Source organism: Colias croceus, chromosome 26, assembly GCF_905220415.1.
Source record: "Colias croceus chromosome 26, ilColCroc2.1".
NCBI lineage: Eukaryota > Metazoa > Arthropoda > Insecta > Lepidoptera > Pieridae > Colias > Colias croceus.
This window is the reverse complement of record NC_059562.1, coordinates 86,528-103,118: the sequence shown is the minus strand read 5'-3', so window position 1 is coordinate 103,118 and position 16,591 is coordinate 86,528. Positions and strand designations below refer to the sequence as shown.

General features: G+C 32.6%; 1 protein-coding gene and 1 long non-coding RNA gene across 2 annotated transcripts in view; one reads left to right on the top strand and one right to left on the bottom strand.

The window, feature by feature from the left end:
* LOC123703478 overlaps positions 1-3,110 on the bottom strand; it is a 339,926-nt gene extending 336,816 nt beyond the window's left edge. The window contains exon 1 of the mRNA XM_045651480.1: positions 2,794-3,110. The gene's annotated coding sequence lies outside the window, so the exon portion shown is untranslated. The remainder of the gene's footprint in view (positions 1-2,793) is intronic.
* On the top strand, positions 1,209-9,708 carry LOC123703483. Its single transcript, XR_006753002.1, has 4 exons — positions 1,209-1,501; positions 1,585-1,692; positions 2,090-2,189; positions 9,503-9,708. It is a non-coding gene; the product is annotated as an uncharacterized LOC123703483 (long non-coding RNA).
* Positions 9,709-16,591: the final 6,883 nt, after the last annotated feature.

Below are 16,591 nucleotides of genomic sequence, written 5' to 3'. Positions count from 1 at the left end.
GAAATCTGATTACCTAGATAGTAAATAAGTCTTCTTATAAAAAAATGTGTATTCCATGCAATACATTTCACCAATTAAATTAAATTAAACCTTAAAAAATGCGCTAGGTAAATTCACACCATAAACAACAACAATAAAAATCAATTACCCAATTACCCATACAATTGATAATCGCGATAGTAAAGCGAAAGAAGCATAGACTATAAATATTCACAGAACAAAACTGTAGAGCCGTCCGCATGAAAATTATCCAATCAGTGATGTGCATCACTTCATGAAATATGTATGACATGTCCGATGCAATTATTGTCAACATATTGAGCTTAATACTTCAGTTTTTGTTTGCGTGATGTTTTAAATAGTATTGTATGCTAATATTGCAGTTTATAGACGAGTAATTTATGAATTTCTTGTATATTGTTGATTTCCAAGAAGACTTCAATTCATTGTGTTGTCAATCAACAGGTTCTTAGAATATTTGCTACCGACTCAAGATTCTATGGGATTGAAGATCATCAATAATAATTAGTTCTTACCAGGAAGCTACTGTGAAACCTCAAATCCAGTCACAGTATAATAGAAGTTATATTTGTAACTTACTAAAATTATCTTGTATTTCCATGGTCAATCCAACTCAAATATTGTACTTTGTGAATTTGTGATTCAACTGTAAAGATGTCAAGAATCAAATAAAGAATCAATTTGAATATTTCCCTTAACTGCCATGTTCCATTTGTATTTTTTTTTCCTTCACCAAGGCAGGTACATGTGTACTATTGACATTTGATTTTTTGGAATACTTGTTATTTTTAAATTTGGCAATGTTAATAATAATTATTAACTTAATATGTTTAATTTTTAATTTGTAAGAATTATGTTTATTTATTAATTTATGATATCATAAAGGTGTTAATCAGTATTTAAATTTGTACTTGCTGTAATAGGTTTGGGGTAAATATAATCTTTGGGAAACCAAGGGGAAGGATGGACTTGGTTGGAAAGACTGGTAATAGTTAAAACTATTTATTTAAAGATAACAGATTGATAGTTTTCTAAGACACAGGATCATACTAGTTTATTAGAAGAATGACCAAAGTAACTAATAATTTTCAATCTTAATAAATTCTGTGATATAGAATTGTCTATTTTCATGTAAAAATATCTTGAATGCTTTCTTCAAAATATAAGTTAATTTTAAATATCGGCTATTAATTTATCTTTTTTTTTCTATCTGGTAACATATCACAATAAAAAAGTAAAATTTAAATATGGAGGGTAGGTATTCTAAAAGTGAAAGTGTGATATAGGTACTTTAGAATTTAGGTGTCTTAGAGACTGGATGTATTTAATTTACTTTGTATTTTAATATCTTGTGTTATCACTTTTTTTAAAACAAAATATTTATGAACTCCAAAAGTAATTTGTCTATCAGTGAACCTCAAACTTCAGTCAAGAGTTTTCAAGAGGTATGATTCATCAGTTTCTCATTTTACACATAACTGTAAGTATTAGACATAAGTACTTCTAGAATGTTAGTTTTATTTTGGCAATTAGGTATTTATAATGAATAATTGTTTATTTCAGTCTACAGCTCAACGCTTGCTCAAAATAGATGGATTCAACTCAACTATTGTATACTAGCCACTCATCCTGTCTTTACATGGGTTGACATGGGATTAAAAGAAAACAAAGGTAAGTATATAATTCTCTTAACTATGGTAAAAATAATTTTAGAATCGGCTGAGTAGTGTTTGAAATCTGGATCAGGATCTGTCAATGTAATAGTTGTCTATGTGAAATATGACAAAACCAGATTAAAGAGAACCCACACTTAAAGTTTTTTGAAAACCCTGTCTAAAGTTTTTTGTGGTGACAGTAAGTATATCTTTAAAGCAGTCAATATATATTATATAGATAGTGCATACAGCATAGTTAATGCTGATTTTCCAAACATTACATTAACACTTAGTTAATATTTGGTAATCTATTTTCTGTAAATAAAATGAGAGCAGTCTTTTATTATATTACTAAAATTGCTTGTAGTTTTTAAATATTCTGTTATCATAAAGATTTGTTTCTTTTTGGTCAGATTCAGGAATATTGAGGATTATATGTCAGGAGGAAAGGAAGGAAAGGAAACTATATGCAAGGAACAAATACAGCATTTAATTCTTTTAACATATTATGAGGTAAGTACAATATTTATTAACTTGATTCTTGTTTTAGAAGTGAACACTTATTCACTGCTGGAATATGCATCATCGTCATCCGTCTCACTATATCTTCAAGTCATTTCTGGCGTAAACATAATAAACATTAGTTAGTAAGGAAGAAAATAGCATAAGCAAATTATCATTAACAGCTATTAATCAATAAGTGTATCATTGGGTTTTTGGTAATATCATGTAATATTTTATATCCAGTATTATGTACCTATAGAAATTATGTATGCCTTAGTCTTATTAGGTAATAGGATAATTATACTGGATATAAAAATTTAAATGCATGTTATAATCTGTGTACAAATGCAAGATGCATTTCTTACTAAGAATTCTCTTAGAAACTATCAAATAATTGTAACATCGCAGTCGCAGGAAATTAGTACAAAAAGGATTGTGTTGTATTTATCTTTAAAATAAAGTGAAACGTTAAATCTAAAACAAAACTTAAAAGTAAATAAAGTTGTAAGTTCGAAAAGTTTATGAACATGCGCGGTGGAGTTACGTAGTAAACAAACTAGGTAATTGAAGTTTGTAAACTCGAAAAAGTTAATAAAAGTCGAAAAGTACGCACCTTTTGAGGCCGGAATGAAATCCAAACGTAATAGTAAGCGACAACACTGTATCCACTATGATTTTATCACAACATTCCAATGTGGAAGCACTCTAAGAGAAGTCGGCTCAATCACTAACTTGCACACTTTTTGAAAGAAAACTGAAAGGAAACACTCGAAAAAGAACTTTTATGAAACACACGAACTGACATTACACCATTTAACGGCGATTCATTATTACAAAACTGCACTAAACATTAAAAACTTATAAAATTAGAGTAAACAAACGAACAACAGTCAATACGCGGCGGCCATATTCCGCCATTGCATAGTTAGAGGTTAACGCCGCTAGAGGGAGTCGGAACTTGGAAAAGCTCAACAATGCTTGTTGCTTCAAAACTTTCGCGCTTCGAGCTTCGAGCCGCGTTCAACTTTTCAACAATTTTTGCTATGTTCTATTTGCAGGAGCTTGCTTTAACTAAGTAGTTTGCACAAGAAACTATACATTTTCAATTTTCCAGTGAATGCACATTTTTATATTAGTATTTATTATCATGATTGAACATAAAATATGAGAGACTAGACTATAATACCTATCCTAAATGAAATGCCCTAAGATAAAAAGAAAAACCACCCACTCTAACTTCACTGAATCTGTAACCTTTAAAACCCAAATTGAGAATAAACTGCTGAAATATAACTCAGAATCACACCAAACCCCTGAAGTCCTATGGCAAAACCTTAAACGATGCATTACAAAATCCATAAAAGAACTCAGCCGTAAGCCACGCATCGCCAAAAAAGACTGGATATCAGATAAAACATGGGAAGTTATAAAAGAAAGGAAGGAATTAAAGAGTAGCGGAATCAACGACCAATCAAGACAGAAATACTCTGAGCTAAATCGCCAAATACAATTAATGTGTCGCAAAGATAAGAACCAATATTTCGACGAAATGTGCACAGAAATAGAATCGCATGCTAATAAATATCAAACAGCTGATCTCTTCAAGAAAATTAAACAGATAACGCGTAATTTTAAACCAAGTTCCTGGATAATTGACGACACGGACGGTAACCCAATCTTTGATATTGGAAAAGCGGCCGAACGCTGGAGAGAGTATTGCGCTGATCTCTCTGATGACAAGTCCTCGTCACCTCACCAAACCACGCTAACACTCTACTTAAGCGAACGTGAGCCAGATATTCTACTCTCTGAGGTTGAAGATGCTATTTGTAAATTAAAAAGGAACAAATCACCTGGATCAGACAATATTGCTGCAGAGACACTGAAAAGTTTGGGTACACATGGCATATCTGTAATGCATACAATATGTAATGCTATCTGGGATACTTTGGAATGGCCCGTAGACTGGACACATTCATTAATACTTCCACTTCACAAGAAAGGTTCGGTGCGGGACTCTAATAACTACAGAACTATTGCTTTAATATCACACGCAAGCAAAATTATGCTTCATATCTTAAACAACCGTCTTAAATCATTTTTTGATCGACAAATACCACAAGAGCAGTCGGGTTTTGTAAAAGGCAAAGGTACGCGGGAACAAATTGTCAATATTCGACAAATAATAGAAAAAACTTATGAGTATTATAATACCCCTGTAGTACTATGCTTCGTTGACTATCAAAAGGCGTTTGATTGTGTTAAGTGGGCGAAATTGTGGGAGGTTCTATTCGAAATTGGGGTTCCCCATCACTTGGTGCTCTTAATAAAAAAGTTATATGAATCCAGCTATGGCACCGTAAAGCTAGACAATACTGAATCAAATAGCTTCAAATTTTCTAAGGGCGTGCGTCAGGGATGTGTCATTGCACCAATTCTCTTTAACATATATGGAGAACTCATAATGCGTAAGACTCTAGAAGGCTGGCACGGAGGGATAAAACTCGGCGGTAATAAAATCTCTAACCTACGATATGCAGATGATACCACGCTTTTTGCATCTTCTGAAACCGAAATGGTTGACCTGCTAACCCGTCTAGAGTCAGTCAGTAAAGATTATGGTTTGACCGTTAATAAAAACAAAACCAAAATCATGATTGTGGACCGCCAAGACTGTCTTAACTCAAGGGAATTACTCAAAAACTATGAAATAGTAGAACAATTTCGATATCTTGGTTCCCTCATAAACAACACCAACAACTGTGAAGCTGAAATAAGACAACGTATTGGCATGGCAAAATCATCTATGACGCAGCTGACGAAGCTCTGGAAAGATAGGAATATAAGCAATCGGACGAAGACAAGAATCGTACGGACGTTGGTGTTCTCCATTTTTATATACGGAGCAGAAGAGCAGAATCCTGGACGCTGAAGGCGACGGACAGGAAGAGAATTGATGCCTTTGAGATGTGGTGTTGGCGTAAAATGATGCGGATTCCGTGGACTGCTCGTAGAACCGACGTTTCAATACTGAATGAATTACACCTAACAAATCAGCCACGTTTATCGACCATATGCCGTCAGCGAATGCTTCATTACTTTGGGCATATTTCACGCCGGAATCCCGACAATCTCGAAAAATTAATAATCACTGGTAAAGTTGAAGGCAAGAGGCTACGAGGAAGGAGTCCCAAGCGTTGGTCTGATCAGATTACCGAACACATGGACCTACCGATGAATACGGCGCTACATCTTGCCACGGACCGGACTCGATGGCGACAACTAATTAACGACCCTGGTGGTGGGAGTCACGATCCTCAGTAATGAGGGAACGACTAGAGAGAGAGAGACTATAATATCAAATACATTTTTACATCAATATTTTTTGGCAAGCCAAATCCACTATCTGGTCGAAATTATTATAATAATAATATTATACCTATGTCCACTCTATTGGATTTCTAATAGGTAGGTAAGTTTTCACAATATATTATTATGTGTAGGTATGTTAGTACGAAACTTCTTGTGCATAATATTATACCTACCTAGTCAATTATGAATAATTTCTCAAAATAGCTGCTTATACCTATAATATATTTCCAAGAAACTGCATAAGTAACTACTCCTTCAATCTTCATCTTTTATGGCATTCGAGTAAGGAGGTAATAACTAATACTCTGAATTAATATTGTTTTTATCTAAAATTCTACTAAGAATTGACTTTAAATATCAAATATTGTAGGTATCATCTAAAAAACAAAAAAGTTGAAATTATTTATTTTCCTATTTCACGCCGATTATATTTGCAATTTTATGAGGTGCTTTAACATAATATTATGTATTTTTTCCCCCTGTATAAACTATTGCTGCTCTTAGTTGAAACATGCTTACCTATTCAGAGTAACTCAGTAAAAGTTCTATTACAATTTATTTTCTTTTATCACGATGTCATATAACTTTAATAAAACTCGGAGTTAACTAACTTTTGTGTTTTACCATTGTGTCATAATTTACTTAGATTAGTTACCTTTACGTAATTTATATTTATGCCTACCTATAGGTATATCTAACTGTATTAACATTTTTAATGATTTCACAGCAATAGAGTAGGTAATTTATCATTGAAAATGTTTGTTCGGGGGCCGAAGCACTCAGAAGAGTTAATAAATTGGGGGATCAAACTACTATAATGCCGAACCCTAATATTATACCGTCCAATAGATTTTGTTGAATGTAGTAGTCACGAAATGAATCAATAAAAACTACAATTCATTTTTGTAATGAATTGCTTACTAAATAAGATTAAGCTTTCATGTTTCAAGTGGTGGTATCAGGCGTGGGTTAACGTACCTAATAGGTAAATTATTGGTCATGTGAATACATTCATTAATATAGTTTGATCTTAGATTACCTACCTACAAATAAGCATTATTTTTACAACAAATATTTTAGTAGTGATTTTAAAGTATATTTTGGTAATAGACTAGTCTTTTTAATATTTGTTTAGGCGCCATCTCTTGGTAAATCCGTGTACTATTACAAATTACAATCGTGGCTGTGTGAGCGCATCCAAAGACGAGATCACGAGAATTATTGAGGTTTACAAGGTACCGTTTCCATTCTGACATTCTGTAGAAGCAATATACAACTTCCATTATTACCGACCTAGTTCATTATTGAAGCATCAAGATTAGGTACTGTGGAATAATGGGAGGTCAGCAACATAACACGCACGTACCTATTTTATACTTTCTAAGAAAATTAGGTACCTAGTAATACACAGAAAATTTGTAATCAATATTAATGATACTAAATAATATTTGTACAGATGTAACATGAAGATGTAGCTTATTTCTGATGGAATTGAATATAAACTAGGCTTTAAACGTCCAAAATAAACATACGAAAAAGTTAAAAAAATGCCCGTGGGAAACATACCTATTACCTAGTTAGGTATAATAGATTTTCAATACATACAAGACTATAATACTACAGTCCACAGAATAATAACTACTTAGTAATAGTAACTAGCGTTACCTAACTATACTTTTATAGGACTTACGCATAATGTAAAAATCACTATTCGCTGAAGAAATACCTAGGTACTACCTATAAAATCGTTATTATTTTGGTGCCATAAATTATTGTTACCGCATATTGTAACATCAATAAGGATGCCAAAGATTCATATCATTCCACAATATGTTCAATTATGCGGATAAAATATATTATCAATAAATTATTCTTGAAGATAATTTTATTTATTAGTAATTACGATTACCTTGCTTATCTGATGAATTATCCGCGTAAAAGTATTTAAACCTAGCTGTAAAAACTGTTCATTTACAAAAGCACAAAAATGAAAGCTTCCCAAGCTTTTAAACCACCACGCATCCCGCGATTCTCGTATAAAAACAGCAATAAATAGAGAAATTTCCTCAAGTGTAGAGTGTCTTGTGAAACGGGAGCAAGGGCGGCTCCGCCGGGAGCTGCGGAGTTACGTTATCATAGGCGTAATGTTATGTACATACAAATGTTGCCACACTGACATTCCCCAAATTGCTTGTCTAACTAGAATACAAAAATTTGCACCGAAAATACCTTGATATAATCTTCATGTTTACTGTTCTGTCGGTACGTGTATACGCGGGTAATGGTGTATGTTATTCCGCGAAAAGCAATGTGTGGGTATGGTATGCCTTTTTATATGTGTATTATTTACCTAATATGTTGAAAGGTTTAATATTAAAACCTAATTATTAGCTAGGAATAGACCTAAAGTATAATGAAATATACAGTTTGACGACATGAGCTTCATTTATCGGAGTCGATCATAGGTATGGGTACGTTGATAAAATTAGGTAATTAGGTAATTATAAAAATAGCCTAATTGAACGAGTATCTATAGGTACAGTAAATGACCAATACAATAGTTGGTCTATCTATATTTCATATTTAAAGCCAATAGATTTTCGAAATGAACACTCCGAGCGCATCCTATTTTAATTTAACCGTTGCACAATATATTACCCCAAATCATGAAAACGATTGCAATTTGCAACGAATACAAATTTTAATAAAAGTTTCGCAAACAGTCCGGGCGGGCTTATTGCTTCCAAACGAATATGGCCGATATAAAACTAATGTTGGCAATATTGTCAACACTGACCTACTTTGTATGCTATTTGTCGCAGAGCCAACTCGTAAAGAACAACTGATGCAGCCTGATATCTCAATAAAAAGCATATACTGTACACAATATAGCATCTTTGCACGATAGCTGTTATCCGCGACGTCGTCTGTATTTTTAGCTATAGACAGATGAATGTAGACTTTGGAATCTGTAGAATTAGAATGTAAATTTACTTTTTTCTTATCTTTACTGTAGCCGAATTTTGTAGCTTTCATGGATTTTTAATCAAATTATATCTTCAAAGTAAAATTTGTGTTTTATTATCGTCCCATATTATTAGGTACTCAAGAAGCGGTGCAGTTCCATCTCGCTCTAGTATAAATTAAAGATCGAACCCTATATTAATTCAAACTCATCTATAAATATTATGCTGTTTGAACAATACTATATTATCATATCTAGATAAACTAGAAACCAGATGGATATCAGAACAATGTTATGAACGTGTCGGAAATCGGAATGGCAACACTACGGAGCCGTTACTGTACCGCGGTTACACGGTATTCGGGGTTGCTATTCGCTACAGATTTAGTATTATATTATTATCTGTGCTACAGAGTGAGCCAATACCGCCAAAACGGTGTGGCTTATTGAAAACATTGTATTAATTATTTTATAGTAGGACATAAAGAGCATAGCTAATTCATTTTTTTTCATGTTATATTATAACACACGACATAATATTATGTGTTATAATATCAATATAACATCCGTGAAAAACACATCACACATGACGCATGTGACACACACTGCTAAATATCATCAAAATCCGTTCAGTGGTTTACGCGTGATAGAGTAACAAACATACATAATTACATCCATTCATTCATCATCATTTAATTCTTACGAACTTTCGCGTCATACCATTACATTGGTAGGATTTATTACCTTTTCACATCTCAAACTGTAGACTAGATTTGAATACATTTTTAGAACTAGGAAGTCTATGGTTCTTTTTTGTCTTCAAAGGAAAAGAGGTTAAAATTAGGGATGGAAATTTTTGTTAGCTCTTACTCGATTACCACGTGCTCTACTATCTGGGCTAGTTACGCCATTACACATGTTAATTCAATTTATTGCATTTACATCACAATGCTTCACCAAAAAATATCTTTTATTCTGTTTTCAGGAGAATGGCCTGGAAAGTGGTGTATGTGTCATGAAGATTTTCGAATAGCACTTAACAACCTCAACGTACTGTCGAAACTTGGAAACGATTGAACATCTGCAACGCTCTGCATAACGTTCTAAACATTGAGGTCTTCAAACGAGCCCATATAAAGTGTACATTAACACTTCTTGTGTTTCTAATAAACGTCATATTCTAATCTTAAATGGTAGTTTCATTTTGCTATTCCTATACAGATTATAAAAAAGTACAATGGAATAAAAGAATAACCTTTCCCTTTATTATGGTAATATTTTTAAATATTTTCTGCGTGTGTCGATGATAATAAATAACTATGATACAACGAATGCGTGCTAAAATGACATTAATATGATGTCTGGACAACATAGTCAGCGGTCACGAGCGCTGCTCGTGCCGACTTGTCGTGGTCACTCAAACAATAGCTAATTATTACTGATATTTGCATTGCCTATGAACTTCCACTGTTAATTTCCTAATTAGCAATGACTTTATGTGAAATTGGAATTTGTTCTTCCTAAATAAGCAGTTTCTTAATATATCATTATTTTTACATAATCAATCAAACAATCACTTATACAACTATGAACTAACGAATAACGATAGACATCACTGGGTACAAAATGTATTAAATATATAAAACTTTAGCGAAAACGCCCAGTCTGATTACTGTATTAAAGGCGGGCAGTTGATGAATTAAGTACGAAAAAATAAGAAAATACAAAGATAAAAGAGAGCGAAATTACGCCCTCTGTAAAGTAACGTGATTATTTAACGATCTAAAGGAATGGAGGTTTGCGAACTCTGCCCTTACATCAAAGGTTTACACTTTACAATTATTATAACGAATAAGAAATCATTTTTTTGTTTTTCAGAATTTCTCGACGAGTTCTGCAAAGTCACACGCATAGACTTTTATTGCAAGATGGTTTATTTTTTATTCTAATACAAAGAACTTCTTAAATTTCATTTACATCGAGAATATTTCATTTAAAAATTAAATTTTCAGACGGATTTAATGATTAACTACCTATTGAAATATTACATTATTTATATGATTAACTAGTTTTTTTTTTTAATTTAAATTATCAGGCTTATAAACACTCTATTTTTCTCAATTGATTTGATAGATAAAGAAATATCAAAGCTTTTTTTACACACTTACCTAATAGTTTTTCGTGATTAGCATTAACTTAGTAGAGGTAGGTGGAGGTAGGTCATTTATATATGTATAATAAAATAATATGGGGAGTTTAAAAAAACAATACCCTTCAGGAAGCATCTGTATAATCATGAAAAATGTTATGCATTCTCGCCTAAACATGGCTTTAGAGTCACAAAATAGCATTGCCATAGCAAAATGATAATTTAATTAGCAGAATATAAAATAAATCATCTGAAAACAGCTGATGGCGATGTATTAGCCGACCTAGCATTGCTATTTTAATTGGAACGTACGCTCGTTTGACACGGTTTAAAGTCGTCATAATTATTGCAAGAGTAATTATGTAAATTGCTGAATTAGGTCTTGATTCAGTTATCAGTTTGATACTCATTTCACGCATTACTGTAGTCAGTAGAAAGCCAAATCATCAAACAAACAAAATAACTAAGTAGGTACCTGGATATATTATTAGTTATTACATACACAATATACAATTAGGTATCTAATAAAGTGATGCAGTAGGTGCTAAGGTGCATATATATTCAAATTCTTTATTAAGTAGAGCCTTTTTGATGACTTTGCGTGCGATTCAGAATAAGTCCGAACGCTTACAGTTACAAGTCCAATTTAATTGATTTCGGCGTTCTAAACAAACCACACGAAAATCTGAAACTCTAGTCTCTAGTACTTAGGTAGATATCTAGAATTACTGAGCCAATAAATTTGTTTAATTCGTAACGTAAAACGCGTGTTTAAATCAAGTTTAAACAGACAACATTCAGACCGGTCACCGGTTCTAATTAGCCGCGGCTCGTATTTGCTGTTTCCAATAATTACTTCAAATGAACATTCTGTACTAATATCATCATTGTGCGTTAGATTTTGCTTCGATAAATAACATTATTCAATATGTATGAATGCAATACCTGTATGTGCATCGATTGATGAGCGCACTTGTTGAGTAGAAACTAGATAATAATATAGGTATAGGACATTTATAATATTTTTAGAATATTTACAGATCACATATAATTAATACTCTACTTATTGTCGTCATTTCAGCCGTGCAGGGACGTCCACTGCTGGACAAAAGGCTGTAGTTTGAGAAAATATGGATTGAAAAGATATTTTATGTACGTAAGTAGTAGGGATATCATATGGATGCATTATCTCTCGATAATCTCTGCCAAGAATTAGACGGATGCTCTATATGAGCTTTCAAAAGCATATCAATGATTTCCAGGATGATCGGTTAGCGGCGGCCTGCATTCTACAGCATTCTACGTTCTTAATATTTAATAATAATTCGTATTTAATCACTTGAACCTAATTTCTCATAATATATCTAATAATAACACATGCAGAATAAGTCGCTGACTCTAGCTTATAAAGCCTAAAAAATGTCACGAAGATTTGTTATTGATTTATATTTTATATGATGAAACGAGGAAATTCATACTTATCGTGTAACTAAGTGAGCAAAAAATAAAACATCCATTCTTACAATGTATGAACATAATACAGTGTATGGCGTGTTATCGGATACAATAAATTATTACAATACATCAGTGTAGATTAGTTTTATTTATGTAATACCTATGTACTTACTATAATTTTATAACAACTAGGTATCTAGTATCTACGATATGATGACAATTTAACAAAGAAAATCTCTACTAAAATCGTAAATGCAACTACTTATATTATATTATGTAGTTACCTACGTAATCAAATCGTCTGACCTGCTGGACGCATTTTAATAAAATTTGATACAGAGATAGCCTGAGAGATCCCGAGATAGCCCTATTGCGTGCAAAATTAAAGGCCCATTCTACAATTTTGTAAGTAAGTAAGTATGAAATTATGAATTTTGATGAGATGCAAATAAATGCGATATTCAGAGTTTGTAAATATTAACAAAAGGCTTCCAATATTAGAAGCAGACGAAGGGGCGGGCACAGCTAGTTAACATTACTATAATAGACCAATAAAACTTATAAAAGTTCAAACTATCAGGTTAAACAGTAATCTGTGAAGCCGCACACAGCAACCTTTAGGATTTCCCGTAACTCTATCCGCTGTGACCAAACCCAAACACACCGCATTATTTTTGGGTCAGTATCGTCGAAACCTGACCCTTCTGAGGGGTTTCTGTTTGAATTAATCGTTCAATTTGTATAGTTATTGATAATCGAATTAGACAACACATTTATGGCACTAACAAGTTATCCCAACTACCTATGTACTTAATATTACACATGCGATACTAAATATGTCTGTCTGTAATACGCCAAACAACTGAATCGATTTTATTTGGATGAAATTTAGAAGAAACATAGTTTGAAACCCGGTAAAGGACATGAACCTATCCATGTCCTTTACCGGAAATCTATAACAGGAACGGGAATTATGCGGGGTTCTTTAGATACGCAGGCGAAGCCGCGGGAAGAAAGCTAGGTTTTTTAAAAAACATGAATTTACACAGTATTTACCGCATATTAATTAAATAAATTCTAAATAAATAGTTGTCCTCAGAGGTGTGACGCAAATAAAATGAAACAAAAGCCATAATGAAGTTATTGTTTCGTTTATTTGTATAACAAAATTTCCATTTAATTACATATTAATTTGTAGCGAGTGTTAATTGCAATTATAAATTCATAAATATATTATGTTGTAGAATGTTATATTGCAAATTTATGATTTACTTTGATATACCTATTTGATATTATAATCCCGTTTTATAAGCTGAAGAAAAGTTTGATTTACCATGCTTTCCAAAGTCAAAGTCATTCATTACGAGCAGGCATATATTGTTTTCTATAATAATTCCATACGATTATTTATTCATTATTTACATAGACATTATTAATTAATAATAACTTGTTAAACTGATTATTTACTAACAATTACGTGTGTCCTAGAATTTAGACCATTCTGTGAAACCAACGGGGGATCGTTTATAAGCGGACATAATTTGCGGTACTTGTAACAATAATCACTCATATTTGGGAACCCTCGACCCTGTGGTTACAAACCGCTAACACGATCCGATCACATCTTAGATAGACGGTTACATTATAAGACAAACAGACACATGTTTTCACTGTATTTTAGGAAAACATAAGTAATTTAGACTATGAGAAAATAAAATCTGAAAGTTTATCTTCAAATTGAAATTGCAATCATCTGTGAACTGTGCTCAGTATTCTATTTTTATACTTAGTTCATATAGAATACAATTAATCTACTAATAAAAAATACTGACTCTACTAATAGCCACGCAGTTTCAAAGAATGCTACTTATTCTACCAATTTACCTCCCTTATTAGCAAATTCTAATATCTATAGTTAATAAAATTAGACGATGACAAACTAGTTGAGCTCCGCGGTTTCACCCGCAAGAATTTTTCAAATCGGACCAGTAGTTCCTGAGATTATCGCGTTCAAACAAACAAACAAATAAACTCTTCAGCTTTATAATATTAGTATAGATAAACTAGTTCCTAATATATCTCATCTTACCGGCTGCGGCGCGTCCGAGCTGTCGAGATCTCGTTACTTCGAGCTGCACAATAAAACTAGCAGTCTGTTATAAATGGACACCTGTTTATCGAACTGATACAAGTATTAAAACATGTACGACAAACTGCTGAACTAAATTTAAATAACTATTTGAATAGGCATACTTTCTTTATACTAAAAGGCATACAGTTAAAAATAGCTTATAGTCATTTTAAAAGGGCTAATACTTCTAGTAAGCTTTCGGAAACAACCAGATTCAACAACATCAAACTGTTTTAATAACGCTGTAATAATACATGCAGCCATAATGAGAAGACAAAGCGAGGGATTTGAGCCGATATAAATTAGCGAACATTTCGGGCGCCATAAGTGGAGCTTGCATCAGAGCGCCAATCTCTTAATGCAGCTAACGCGGCTGAAAGCTTTTTGATATTAAACTTATTTCCGATATAAATACTCTAAGCCGAGACTGCACTTCACTTAAATTTGCGTTTCCTAAAATTATGCTAGACTCGATCGAAATATTAAATTCTGTATTAAAGGCTCTTTGGATAAGCTTCAGGCGTAGGCTGAGTGGAGGATACAAATATTTTCCACGTTTTTATCCTTTTGACTCGTGTTTATAGCATTTGATTCGCGGAAAAATAAATATTTTTATATCTTGTAAGAAGTAGGTAATAATTATGTCATTTGTAACTATGTAAGTAGGCAGTATCATGCTTTTAGATCATTTTAGATACTTACATATTGATTTAAATAACATTATAATGAGGATGGTAAAATCAAATAATTTTTTGGAAATACAATTTGTAATTAAATTAAGAATAACAATAAACAGTATATAATTTGTCCACATCTTTCGTCATCTATAAGTTGGTTTATGCTCTAAGTCCTAAGATAATATGGTTCAAATGTTACGCTTAAATTCACAGAACTATATACTACTATAGATAATTCAATGAAATCCTCATGCAATATGATATAACGTCCATCTGAAGTTCGCAAGTAGGTCAGCAGTCTGCGGCCTACCGAATCGGACCAGCTTCGTATTCAGTTCGGAAGACACTTAGAAGGAAATATTAAAATTAAATCCATATATTACATAAATGGAACCACAATTTTAGTTTAGAAATTTGAAATAGCTGAAAGCATTACAAGCATTCTCATCATAAAATACAAGATTGTTGATTTATTAAATCCTGGGATAGAAAATTACTTTAAGCAGAATAAATTGTGTGTGTTTAACCTACCTACTTCAATTGAAGTAATGTAGGGTAACTTGCTAAGATAATAAATTAATTGAACCTTTAATTACTAATCATTTCTTATATCTATCGATATGTTTAGTGTATAATCTACTTTACTAAACACTAGCTGCGCTCCGCGGTTTCACCCGCGTGGCTCTGTTCCTATTTATCGTAGCGTAATTATATATAGCCAATAGCCTTTCTCGATAAATGGGCTATCCAACACCGAAATAAATTTTCAAATCGGACTAGTAGTTCTTGAGATTAGCGTGTTCAAACAAACAAAATCTTCAGCTTTACAATATTTTATATTAGTATAGATAAGTATAGATTCAGACCTATAAGTGTAGACAGAAAATGTCCAGCCCCAGGTTTCGTCTAGTCCAACTATGAATTCCACAATGATCAGACATGCAGCGAGATGAACATAAAACTTGGCTCGTTAAAACTAAACCGCCAACATCTCCACTTATCACTTTCATGCGTCTCTGTTACTTTCAATTTTACAGCCGAATTTTATATTCATACTCAACATAAAAATATCGTCAACATGATTCTTTGTTCTCAAACCTCACATATATTATAGGTATTTATATTTATTATTTTAATAGTAACCTGTACGCCCGCGGCTTCGCCCGCGTGATCAAATTCCCATCAATGAAGTAATTTATTCTTGGAATGAAATATTTATTGCCGTAAAAAATAGTACTTACCTAGGTTTTTATATATATTTTAATAGTTATATATTCACAGAATTTCTGTAATTTCGTTACAAATAAAAAGGAATTTTTAGGAGTTAATCTTTCTGTTAAAAACCGTGTCTGAAAATCGTGTGTTGAACCAATCAAAATCAAGGACAGACCAACGAATATGGCTTATAACCCTGTAATGATGAATGTGATACAGATACCAAATACACGAGTGTCAAGACTGAAGCGCGACTTGTGTCAAGTGTCAAGACTCAAGTGTCAGTTACAGTCAACGGCTCTCAGATGTCGCCGATCGGAGATAGCGGCCGGCTGGACCACTGCTGCCTACATATTAGCGACTTTCATTATATGTAGATTACTATTTATTATTAAAACTAAATTTTAAATCTAAATCTCGATGAAAATAATTTTAAATTGATTTTGT